Below are 11,450 nucleotides of genomic sequence, written 5' to 3'. Positions count from 1 at the left end.
GTCAAGATAAGTTCCACAAATGATCAATTCAGAAAGTCAGCTACAAGTATATATGATTTCCGCTTTCAGGTTTACTAAGAAACCCAATTGTAGTTCAAAAGCTTGTCTTAAAGTTTTTGATAATTGCATTGCTCCTCAATAGATAGTACCTATCATCATGGTTTTAGGGCAAACATCACTCAAGTATGACAGTATCCTCAGTCTCACATAGGTAAGACGTGGTTTATTTTACTAGAATTACAGCACAGGTGTATGTAGCCATGTTGCTTTTATCATGTTCATTATCTGTTTGGAGGACAATAAGACCTTGTCTTTCCGCGTGTGGATTATCAGTTTGGTTTCCTCTTAGAGTTAGTACCTGTGTCTAGTGTCCGGTTATAGATGCTTTCCCTTATTGTCTATGCCTTTTTCCTCTGACTTGTCAGTCTTCGCTGTGATTTTACTTTCCTTTCTGTTTGTATTGTATTTTTCAATTTGTCTTAGTCATGATTCATTTTAGCTGTTAGAGAGACAAAAACAGAGGGATTGGGTTTTTTAAAAGGACTTTTGGCAACTAAGATATAAAATATTAACATCCTGAGCACATGGTTGTTCTTGTGGAGAACCTGAAGCTCAAAGGTAATAAACTGTCTTTTATGGATGTAGTCAGGGCCAAATAGGATTTGAAGTGATTTTCATTAAATATAAGGTTCTTTTCCTTATCCATCAGTATATAGGCAGATATCTTAATAACAGAAAAGGGAGTGAGTCTGGCGATTGTAAGAGGAGAAGAATGAAATTACAAGTGAGCCCAGGGTAATGATGAGCATGGATAAGTGAGAGCAAGGTTTTAAAAGATCAAACTATTGAGATGTGTGACAATTTCATAAAGATAATATAGAAATAAAAGCCACAGGGTAATTAAATTATATTACATATATACAATAGTATATTTAAATATGCATTAAAATAGGGATCAAAGACACCTTAAAAATGTATTTAATTTTGTGTTGAATTGTAGAAATGGACAAAGTCTCCTACTGAGAAATCTGAAGATAAACTGAGCCACTGGGAAGAGTCTCTAGAGCAGACAGGAAGGTGACAATGTGTCAGCACAATTTCTAAAGCCCCTCCAGTACTCAGAACTGGAAATTGCCAAATGAAATGTATTTATGGCCAGGACAAGAGCTCCCCTCCTTTTTCCTTCCTTCTTTCCCAAGTAACTTTTATCCTTATGAGATAGGATTGGCTGGCAAAGAAGTCACAGGATGTCCACGAGGAAGTAGTCAGTGGCCCTAATTTAGGTCTGCTGTTGACTCTTCATTTAGTTTGATTGCTGAAGCAGGGAAACAGCCACTGCTGCTCCTGGTTGTTTAAATCTGTGATTCTTTTAAGAATCTTCACCTCCCTCAAGTGTGTGTGTGCGGGAGTATATACATATGGAGGCCACAGGACAGCTTCAAGCATTTCCTCCATTGCTCTCCTCCTTAATTTTGAGACACAGTTGCTCACTGAGTATCAAGATCATAATTTTGCCTAGGCTGGATGGCTAGGGGGTTTGGGAGCTACTCCAACCAAGTACTCCCGGCATTGCAAGCACATCCCATACACCTAGATTTTACTTCTGGGACTGTGAGCACATCCCAGCACGCCTGGATTTCACATGTGCTCAGAGAATCTGATCTCAAGTCCTTGTTCCTGTGCAGCAAGCGTTTTATTCCCCGAGTCACCTTCCCAGATCCAGGACAGGCGAATACTAACATGGAATACTCTCAGGGTCTTCCGAGTACTGTCTGATACTGTTTGTTAAGAAAGTATGTGTGAGTCTTCATTGACTATCTCATTGATTGACAGAAGAGGCAGAATGAGTAGCTAGGTGGTCCTTTAAAACTCTTAGACATGCATAGAAACTAATATTTATTATTCACACAGCTAAACTTTTTGCCACATTTTAGAATAAATTCACTTACCAATTTTGTTGTGCACTTTCCTTTACAGAACTCTCACTGAATCTTCTTCAGGAATTACCTTGTTTACACCACTTAGGGATAGGTTTAGTGCCCTCATCAAGGTAAACTGACCTTTGTGAAATATTTATTGTACTAAAACTTGTTTCCTATAGTGCTTACATTTAGAATTTAGTAGTGGCCTGCCTATCATTTTATTTAAAAAGTTGGGCAGAAAGATTTATAATTTATATATTGCATGTAAATAGTTATTTATATAATTTATATATAAATGTTGTATGAATATGTCGTTATCTTTATTGTTATGAATATCAATGAAAAGTAATTATTTTGAGGTACTATTAATTAAAATGGGGTGAAAATTCATAGTGGTAGAAAAATTATACTACAGATACTTTTCACGCAATATAAGAAATCTTAAATTTGGGCAAGCGCTTTTTGCTAATGAAGCTTGATATGATGTCTAAGTTGTATTAATGCAGCAACCACATTTTTATGCTTTAATAAATGTTTAGCATATACAATTATTGCATTAATCAAAGATTAATCAATTGACCTCCCTGGTAGATTGTAGCATAGAGCATATAGGTTTCACGATAGTTTCTTTGTTGAACTTTCTTTCATTTGGTGTCAGAGATTTTAGGAGAGTTTTCTATCTGTTTCTCTCATTGGTTCTCTTGTTCCAAAAATTAATATGCTTTATGGACATTTAGGAATTCAAAATCTACTTCTCAAAATGAGTATTAAAATTTTGTTTCACGTGTTCTATTCATTGTATTAAGCTCTTAATGTAATTGAACATACATGGTTGGGCACATATACAAATACCAATCAGCTCTAAAATGAAAGATTTATGCCCACTGGTTATCTGGAGTCTCTTCATGCCCGACATGGCATACTACAAGATATTTAATATGATGTGTGTATTTATTAGTCAAAAACAGTGCCTGTAGCTGTTCTGCTTCGTGTTTAGTGATGTATCAGAGCAATGTTTCTCATAAAGATTTGGACACATATGTGTTTTATCATCTGAAATTGTAATGCAAATTAGTGTTAGGTGTGCAAAGGTGTAAGTGACAGTGCCTACGTGTTGATGCAAATTAGTGTTAGGTGTGCAAAGGTGTGACAGTGCTTACTTTTTGAATCAGAGTCTCCTGAGAGGGGACCTCAGCAAGACTGAGGCTGAGACAAGTTTATTGCAAGCAATCAGACTTTTTATATCCTTATCAGAACAGAATACAGTGACAACTTCCAGGAAAAAACAATTCGGGTTGCCAGGATTCAATAATATTTACAAGTTAGATGGGGTACACAAGATGAATGTCTGAGACTAATTGTTCGGTCAGGTTTCTGTGTGTTTCTGACCTCTAGGGAAGAAAGAGACACATGGGTGGTCTGAATGCTTCACAGCTGAGGAAGTGTCTCAGTGTCCCAGGAGCACAAACTCTAACCTGAAAACCTGACAACACATGCCTCTCAAGGCAGCTAGATCAGGTCAACTCCATGATTCCCCGCACGGAGGTAAAAGACTTTTCATTTTCCTGATACGTGCTATAGGCACGTCAGCTACTTTCTTTGAACACAGTTCCTCTGACCCTTCATACTGAGCATACATGTGATCATGTGCATTTGTCTGCCTTCATGCACACATTTGATACATTTGATTTTTCACACATAAACATAAACACTTAGAAAATAAGGAACAGTTCACTTTAGTTATGTGATTCTAAGTGTTCTGACCTGGGTTCTGACAGCATGCTTTTCGGGTCCAGTGTTTTGTTGTTGTTGTCTGATTGTGTGTTGTTTGTTTGTTTTCTTGAGACAGGGTTTCTCTGTGAAACAGTTTTGGCTGTCCTGAAACTCACTGTATAGATCAGTCTGTACTCAAACTCACAGAGATCTGCCTGCCTCTGCCTTCTGAGTTCTGGGATTAAAGGCGTGCACAACCACCATCCAGCTCAAGCCCAGTGCTTTTTTTTTAAGAATTTCATACATACTGTGGTTACATTTCCATCCAACCCTCTCTCTTCTACTCCACTCAAATTCATGATCTTTTCTTATTATTGTTGTTTTATAAATACAATATATGTATGTATAAATACAACATGCTGAGTCCATTTAATGTTGCAGTGTATGTATATGCGTTTAGACCAGACCACAAGGGATTGAAAAGACTGATTCTCCTCCTTTAAGGAGCCATAAACTGCCTGTTCTTTATTTAGAGGCTAGACCTCATGCATTTTTTCCAGCCACGTTGGCAGGCCAAATGTGTTGTCATTGTTCAGATCTAGTTTAAGTAGCAAGTAGCAATATTGTTGTGATTTCATGGGTCTTGATTCCCTGTCATGTATAGAAGACACCATCTTGCAGAAGATGTCCTGGTCTTATAGTTCTAAGGCTTTCCACTGCATCTTCTACAATGTTTTCTGAACCTTAGATGTAGGGCTTATATTGTGGATTATCAAACGGGGTTGTACCCTAGGAGGTCAGTTATGCATTCTGACCTATTGTGGTTTTCTGTAATTGTCTTCATCTGCTGTTAAAAAAAAGTTTCACTGGTGAATGATGAGAGCTACATTTATCTGTGCTTTTAAGTATGTGGAATCCAGTGAGAAATTGTACTGGTGTACGAAAGTGGTAACATGTTCTGTTCTAGAGTCTATGACCTCACCAGTCATGGGTAGTTGACTAGTTTACACCACTCAGCATTCATCCCTCCCGTTGAGAGGGCCTGTCTTCGTTAAGGTCTCTGTTGCTTGCAGAGACACCAATGACCGCAGCAACTCTTACTGAAGTGGCAGCTTACAGTTTCAGAGGTTTAGTCTATTATCATCACAGCAGGAAGCATGGTGGCTGGGAGCACAAGGGCAGGCAGCAGACATGATGCTGCATCTTGGTCAGAAGGCAACAGGAAGTGGTCTCAGTGTCACACTGAGGGAAGCTTAAGTTAAAGGGACTTAAAAGTTGACCCCACACTTCCTCCAACAAGGCCACACCCACTTCAACAAGGTCACACTTCCTAATAGTGCCACTCCCTTCAGGGACCATTTTCTTTCAAATCACCATAGGGCCTTAACATCAATTAGGAGGTTATTGGTTACCCTCAAGATGTAAGGGCCACTATTACATGCTTGTAAATAGCTTGCCATTCTGGTAATTGTTGTTCTTTGACTTTGTATCTCGGTAGTTCTATTGATTTTTTTTTCCTTTGCCAGCTTGCATAGTACCTTCAGATGCTGAGAACTAGCTAGTTTCAGGTCAATTTCTCCAAGTCTGTTTCTGAAGTGTGTGTTGTCCTCAGAAATAGGACTTTACTCTCAGGTTCTCAGAGGCAGTAAAGGGCAATGTCAATATTTCGCATTGTTTTGTGGGTCTCTTAGACTGCCCCAAACAGCAAGGTCAAAGGCAGGTTTCCTAAGCCTTGTGCTGGAGTTTTTGTTAGATTAACATATTGCTGTTAGAGTAATACATTGTTACCCCAAGTGGTGTAACCTCAATATATATAGCATATATATTAGTATATGTCATATATATTTATTTAAATTTTCTTTTTCATTTTGCATACCTACCCCAGTTTTTCCTTCCTCCCCTTCTCCTACTCCTCCTTCCCCATTCCATCCCTCCATCCACTCCTCAGAGGGAGTAAGGCCTCCTTTGAGGAGTCAATGAAGTTGGCATACCAAGTTGAGGCAGGACTACACCTCTCCCCCCTGTAAAAGGCTGATCAAGGTATCCAACCATAGAGAATAGGCTCCCAAAAGCCAGTTCATACACCCCGGATAAGTCCTGGTTCCATTGCCAGCTCCCCTATCTCCATCCCCGCACCAACAGATCAAGCCAAATAACTGTTACTCACATTCAAAGGGCCTAGTTTGGTCCATGCAGGTTCTTCAGCTGTCAGTCAACAGTCCCTGAGCTCCTAGTAGCTCAGGTCAGCTGTCTCTGTGGTTTTCCCCATCATGATCTTGACCTCTCTTGTTCATATGATCCCTCCTCCCTCTCTTCAACTAAACTCCAGGAGCTCAGCCTAGTACTTAACTGTGGATCATTGAATCTTCTATCAGTTGCTGGATGTAGGTTCTATGATGACAATTAGGATAGTTACCAATATGATTATAGGGGAAGAACAGTTCAGGCACCCTCTCCACTATTGCTAGGAGTCTTAGCCGGGATCATCCTTATGGATTTCTGGGAATTTCCCTAGTACCAGGTTTCTCCCTTTATCAAGATATCTTTCATTGCTCTCCCTCTCTATCCTTCTTCCAGTCTCAACCCCTCATTTCCCATCTCCCACCCCTTCCCTTCTACCCCCTCTCAGTTACTCAGGAGATTTTGTTTTCAGAGGCTGCTCAGACTCAAAATAATCACACAGAAACTATATCATCTATCTATTTATCTATCTATCTATCTATCTATCTATCTATCTATCTATCTATCTATCTATCATCTATCTACCTATCTATCTACCTATCTATTTATCATCTATCTATCTATCTATCTATCTATCTATCTATCTATCTACCTATCTATCTACCTACCTATCTATCTATCATCTATCTATCTATCTCTATTTATTTTACTCTTTCACAATAGAGATTTTATTGGTTGAGGAGCAAAGTACACAGACATTTCAGTTCTTAAAACATGAACCCAAGCTCTGGAGTCACACATTGTGCTTACGTACTCAAGAGCCATGTGTTGTTTCTCTTTGAACTTATTCCAAGTGATGGTCCATCCCCAAACTTGGCAACTTTTCCGTAAGAAGTCCTAACAGGGCAAGGACCGAGGAGGGTTTTCTTTTTCTTTTTTCTTTTTTTAGGAAACAGTTCTACTAGAAACATGACACCAGATAAAACTGAAAATATTCCAGACACAAAGGCATGACCAAGACTCCAAATTACCACTTAGAATACTTTGAGTAGTAGACTATAAAACTGGCCCCCTCTATGAAATGTTATGGTGTCCCCTGAGACATCACAGCCTCTCCTGATTCAGCATCTTGCTATTTTCTTGTTGTACCAAAAAATAAACAATCAAAAAGTGATTTAACCTCTTAAAAAGCCATTTACAATTAAAAAATGGGATGAGGTGGGATTTTCCCCCACCTTTTAAAAATGTTTCTAGAGCTACTAAAAACTTGCATTTACAAAGTAGTTGATAAAAATATTCGTCTGGATTGTACAGGAAGGGAGACATGATGGATGGTTAGTCGGACTTGGCCTCTTTCTCTTCTCCTCCAGAGGCTGGACTCTGGTTTTCTGTGGGCAGAGCTGTGGTTTGCTGGTTGGCCACTTCAGCTTGTTTTCCTTTGTTCATCTCTTCCCTTTTGTTTGCACTTTTTTATCTGATGATTTGACCTTTCCAGCAGTGTAGAAGGAGGTCTGCTTGGTTGTTCCCAGCTGCTTAGCCCTGAAATAATCACACAGAAACTGTATTAATTATATCACTGCTTGGTCCATTAGCACTATCTTCTTATTGGCTAACTCCTACATCTTAATTTAACCCATTTCTATTAATCCATGTATTGTCACATGGCTGTGGCTTACTGGATAAAGTTCTGGCGTCTGTCTCCGGAAGGGCTACTTGGCTTCACCTTGACTCCGCCTCTTTTCTCCCAACATTAGGTTTAGTTTTCCCCACCTAGCACTGTTCTCCTTAGGCCCAAAGCAGTTCCTTTATTAACCAATGGTATTCACAGCATACAGAGGAAAATCCCACATCACCTCTCCTTTTCTGTTCAAATGAAAGAGAAAGTTTTAGCTTTAACATAGTAAAATTACATATAACAAAAACAGGTATCAAGAATTATAGTTACAATATTTATATCTACTTTATCTTTTATCATATCTAAGGAAAACTATAACTTTAAATTCTTCATCTCCATCAAAGACTCCAGGAAGATATAATATTACCCAAGTCCACAGGAAGTGCATCGTAAGCAACTTCTAAAACTCTAGAATTGACAGAGAGATCTCATTGTCACCCAAATTTCTTCTATACTATTGGGGCATCCATCTTCAGCCTACAGGCCCATAGTATTCACAGACTTTTCCATGAAGCAGGAAATTTCAAAGACAGTTCCACCTATATTGGCAGTTTTGTCAGTCACTTTCTTCTGTGTCCTTCAGAATGTCTGGCAGTCTCGTTCATGAAGCAGGAACCCTGAAGGAGTGTCTCTCCCTTTTTAGGCAATTTCAGCAGTCATTTTTCTGTGAGTTTTGTATGTCCAGTTCATGCAGTATACCATCAAGCAGTCCAGGCAAGATCAGCTTCTTGCCCAAATGGCCAACAAACTCCACAAGGCATCTCTTCACTGCCCGTCTTCCTCTTGAAGTAATTGGTGCTGTTAGGAGCAGATGTGTCTCACTGTCATGAAAAGTCCTAAGTTATTAAAACATTTTAAATACAATATTCTGTTAGTCTTTGAAAGATTTGAAGAATAACTACCTGTACATCTAGAAAACTTAACAAGCTTGACTATTATAGATGACTATCTATTAACCTGTATTTCTTAATTATACATCACATTTTTAAATGAGCTGCACAAACACAATACCTTAATCAAGAGCAGAAATATACATATAATAAAATTGACCTTTAATTTATATCAATATACCAAGATCCATACTAATGCAAATCTCTATAGCATATCCCCCTTTAAATGTAAACAAACATTTATAAACAATATTTGGGAACTTGGACGTAGTTCTTACCAAATTGCTTCCTGCTTTTTGTTGGGCAAAGTAACTTTGGGGGGTGTTCATGGTGAACTTTCAGGGGATCTTGGTTCATCAAACCATATTAGTCTGGAAAGAATCCACAGGTTCTCATCCTCTGTGGAAACAAAAGAAGAACCCCTTTTTCCAAAGCAACAAATCCTTAGATTCAAATTTTGAAGCAAGATACCTTTAAAATACATATGTTGGTTCAGCTTAGCGGCCCATACAACGAAATGTCTCTCTATACTTAGCTCTTTCACAGTCAAAAAATTTAAAGAAAACACAATATACATAATCCAGACTCTCTGTGCATATTCCATCTTTACTTGGCTTATTTTTCTTACTCTTTTACTTTTTCTACAAGTTTACTGTCTTTTTAAAGACTTTGCTTTATGTTTTTAAAAACCATTTACTTCTCTACACTCTTTTTCTTCTCTTTCCCAAGTCTACGTACATTTTTAAAAAACACACTGTGAGCCATTTGGAGGTCTTTTTCTTTTTTAAGTTGATTTTGTTTTTTCTCTGCTCCACTCCCTGCCTCTCCCCTCCCTTTCAACCCTCTCCCAATATGTGGTCCTCCCCCTTCCCCAGTTAAAGTCATTCCTTTGTCCTCTTGTACAGTACATTTATTCTACCATTCCATTCTTGAGAGCCACTTTTTCACACCCATTGTTTCTTCTTTACTTATGGGTTTCTGTAGTCACTGCTAGATACATACTCTCACCAAAAGATTTGGAGCTATGATCTGCAAGTGAACAGGAATGGTTGGCATTTGGCATTGTGAATACAGGTCACTGCAGTACAGCATTCTCTTTTTCCATCCGTTTGGCTGCAAATTCCATCACTTTCTTTTTCTTTATTTTTATTTTATAACTGAGTGGAATTGAATTGTGTATATCATCACAATTTCATCATCCCTCTCTCAGCTGAAGGACATCTAGGTTTACATTTTCTAGCTTTGTGGGTAGATGGCAGTGAGCATGGCTGAGCAAGTATTTGTGAAGTACCTGTGAAGTCCTTTGGGCATGCGCCAAAGTATAATATAACTTTTAAATAATTCTCAATGCTGGTTTCCATAGTGGCTGTATGAGTCTTCAAGCCCACCAGCAGTGAAAGAGAGATCCTCTCCCTACAATCTTATCAGCATTTGTTGCCAGCTGTCTTTATAGTTTTAAAATAGTTATTTCAATTTTTTCCATGTGTTTTTAATGAATTCACCCTTCCACAACCTCTTCCAGATCCCCTCCAACTCCTAATCACCAAACTTTGTGTCCTCCTTTTTAATCTATCAAGTCTAATATATGTTGTCTATGTATTCTTGGATGTACGGTCTTTCACTGGATCATAGTTGACTTGTCCAGAGGGCAACATTGTTAAATAGAGCTGATACTCCCTCTCTGGGTGCTTATCAACACCAGCAGTTTCTTGTATGGAGGGACTTGGTTTCTACCATCCCTTTTCATGTTGGGATTTGGTCTGGCTTCAGCTTGTATGAAGGGCCTGTCTATGCTGTCCTAATCTCTTCAGTTCATGAGTGCAACTGCCCTGTTGTGTCTAGAGCACTCCCTTTCCTTATTTATTGGATGCCTGTGGCTCCTACAACCCTTTCCACCCCATTTTAGCAATGAATTCTGAACCTTGGAAAGAGAAGTTGTAAAATAGATGGCCCTGAAAGAAAGCTTAGAAAAAAGAACAAACAACAGCCTCCAAATTAGTTGAGATGAGATAATAAGAAACTGGGCTGAAATTAATGGAATAGAAAAATTAGAAAAACCACAAAGAGTCAATAAAATAAACAGTCAAATTTTTCAAAAGAGTAACAATACTGACAAACCCCTAGCCAAGTCAACCAGAGAGAGAGTTGGGAAAGTTGGGAGAGGGATCCTTAAAAAATTAGAGATGAATAGGGGTATTACAAGAAATACTGAAGAAATTCAGAGAATCATAAAGGAATACTTTAAGATCTATATTCTGACAAACTGAAAAACTAAAATAAATTATATACATAACCTACCAAAGCTAAATCAAGATGCAATAATTTAAACAGGCCCATGTCACCCAGTGAGGTAGAAACAGCAATCCCAGCACCCTTTGTAGATAGTACTGAGTGGTCATACATTTCTGTAATGAGTCATCACACAAAGCTTTTATTTCTCCTTCACTTTTATATGTGGTTTTGCTCTGTGTAATAATCTTGGCAGACAATTGTCTTTCCCAGTTCAGAATACATCTTTCCAGGCCCCTAGGCTTTAAAGTTTTCTGTCAAGTCAGTATTCTACTAGGTGTGAAGTTACAAGTGATTTAACCTAGCTCTCTGCAACTTCCTAAAGCCTTGCTATAAGACTGATGCTTTAACTGCAGTATATGATAAAGGATTTCCTTTCTAGTCTGGTCTGTTTGGTGTTCTTGGTATTCTGTATGCCTCTTGCACTTGTATGGGTATCTGTTTCTTTAGAGTTAAAAACTTTTATTCAATTATTTTACTGAAGATATTCTCTATGCCTTTGCTATGGCATTCTTCTCTTTCTATGTCTGTAATTTTTTTTATTGATAAAAAGACAATAAAGAAAGAAAAAAACAAATTTCCACCTCCTCCCAGCCTCCCATTTCCCTCCCCCTCCTCCCACTCTTCTCCCCCTCCTCCCCCTCTTCTCCCCCTCCTCCCACTCTTCTCCCCCTCCTCCCACTCTTCTCCCCCTCCTCCCACCCCTCTCCCCTTCCCCCCACACCTCTCCCTGTCCTGTGGGTTCCCTGTCCTGTGGTAAGTCCTAGGTCCTCCCCCCTC

This window comes from Microtus pennsylvanicus, chromosome 4 (genome assembly GCF_037038515.1).
Source record: "Microtus pennsylvanicus isolate mMicPen1 chromosome 4, mMicPen1.hap1, whole genome shotgun sequence".
Taxonomy (NCBI): domain Eukaryota; kingdom Metazoa; phylum Chordata; class Mammalia; order Rodentia; family Cricetidae; genus Microtus; species Microtus pennsylvanicus.
This window is presented reverse-complemented; position numbering follows the sequence as displayed.